The sequence below is a fragment of the Patagioenas fasciata genome, unplaced genomic scaffold (assembly GCF_037038585.1).
Source record: "Patagioenas fasciata isolate bPatFas1 unplaced genomic scaffold, bPatFas1.hap1 Unplaced_13, whole genome shotgun sequence".
In the NCBI taxonomy this organism is placed as follows: Eukaryota; Metazoa; Chordata; class Aves; order Columbiformes; family Columbidae; genus Patagioenas; species Patagioenas fasciata.
Genome location: NW_027288544.1, coordinates 1294037 through 1296034, shown reverse-complemented (window position 1 = coordinate 1296034; position 1998 = coordinate 1294037). Strand labels below are relative to the sequence as shown.

The 1998-nt window shown below is 53.2% G+C and overlaps 1 pseudogene; it reads right to left on the bottom strand.

The window, feature by feature from the left end:
- Window positions 1-616: 616 nt before the first annotated feature.
- On the bottom strand, window positions 617-1627 carry LOC136116105 (olfactory receptor 14C36-like; annotated as a pseudogene).
- Between the last annotated feature and the right edge of the window lie 371 nt (window positions 1628-1998).

Below are 1998 nucleotides of genomic sequence, written 5' to 3'. Positions count from 1 at the left end.
CCCTCTTGTGCCAGCCCCTCTCACCAGCACAAGACTGCTTCTGCTACCGCAGTGACAGAGCAGCCTGCCCTGAGCTGGGGAATGCAGAAATAGGTTTCTGTGGGTCATTTATTCCCCCGTTGAAGCACAGAGCACTAGGAGCAGGCTGTGGTGCCTGAAAACCACGGTGAGATAGTTCAAGGCAGATCACTGAAGGTCCTTCACCATCTCCAGGAACACTGGGCACCCACAGATGGACACTCAAAGCAGCACCATGACGTAACATCTTGCCCCATGTCCTCCCCTGAGCGCATGAAAAACCCAAGTACAGCAGCATGGCCTTGGTGGGGGGGAAATTTATTCAGGCTGACCACAGCTTTGGAAGAGGAGCCCAAGCTCCAAATACAGAAAGTGAGGAAATCCCCTTTTACGGGTTGTTTCGAAAAGATGGAGCAAATTTCAGAGATACAGTGATTTCAAAATGGATCCATCTTTTTGAAACACCCTGTGTTACAGAGATCCAACACAGGAAGTCACGGTCCCAGAAACAGGTAAACAGGTCTCTGGTTCCGAGAGGCTGGCTTCATGCCTCTGGAGAAGTTTTGTGGATGAAGAAATTCTTTGACAAACATGGTTATCACAGATAAAATGCACAGTCCAAAGGAGGATCCTGAGATGAATTGGAAATAACTTCTGAAGAGACTTGGGTAACTAATTGTTGCTGACAGAAAAATGATTGAATCACTTTCTTCAGTGCCACTTTCAGCTCCTAGTTCCTCATGCCATAGATGAGGGGGTTCACTGCTAGAGGCACCAGTGAGTACAGAACAGACACCACCAGGTCCAGGCTTGGTGAAAAAATGGAGGGGGGCGTCAGATAGACAAACATGGCAGTGTTGGCAAACAGGGAGACCACGGCCAGGTGAGGGAGGCAAGTGGAAAAGGCTTTGTGCCGTCCCTGCTCAGAGGGGATCCTCAGCACGGCCCTGAAGATCTGCACATAGGACACCACGATGAACACAAAACACCCAAATCCTAACCAGACACTGACCACAAGAAGCCCAAGTTCCCTGAGGTAGGAGTGTGAGCAGGAGAGCTTGAGGATCTGGGGGATTTCACAGAAGAACTGGCCCAGGACATTGCCCTTGCACAGTGGCAGTGAAAATGTATTGGTCGTGTGCAGCAGAGCATGGAGAAACCCAGTGGCCCAGGCAGCTGCTGCCATGTGGACACAAGCTCTGCTGCCCAGGAGGGTCCCGTAGTGCAGGGGTTTGCAGATGGCAATGTAGTGGTCGTAGGACATGATGGTGAGAAGATAAAATTCTGCTGAAGCTAAAAAGAAAACCAGGAAGAGTTGGGCAGCACATCCTGCATAGGAAATGGCCATGGTATCCCACAGAGAGTTGGCCATGGACTTGGGGACAGTGGTGGAGATGGAGCCCAGGTCGAGGAGGGAGAGGTTGAGCAGGAAGAAGTACATGGGGGTGTGGAGGTGCTGGTCCCAGGCTATGGTGGTGATGATGAGGCCGTTGCCCAGGAGGGCAGCCAGGTAGATGCCCAGGAAGAGCCAGAAGTGCAAGAGTTGCAGCTCCCGTGTGTCTGCGAACGCCAGGAGGAGGAACTGGCTGATGAAGCTGCTTTTGGACATTTGCTTCCTCTGGGCATGGGACACTGTCCAAGGAAGACCTCAAAGGCCAGGGCTTTTGTGCTGGCCTGGGGAAAGGGGATGGGATGGAGGGGTTGCAAACCTCTCAGGATCTGCTGGAGAGGAGAACGAAGGACACAGGTGCCTCCTTTTCTTTTTGCCGTGTATGTTCACTCACCTCTGGGGCTGACCACTTTCTGACCCCCGGAAGCTGCTGTGCCCTTCAGAGGGGCAAAGGCTGTGGGGTGCCTGCCCAGAGCACCTGCAATGGGCACTGCTGTGGGACCAGCCCCGACTGGGCTTTGCTGGGGAGAGGGTGTTGGTGGTGGAGAGAGGGCAGGGGAGGTGGCAGAACCTCAAGAGAACTGGACTGT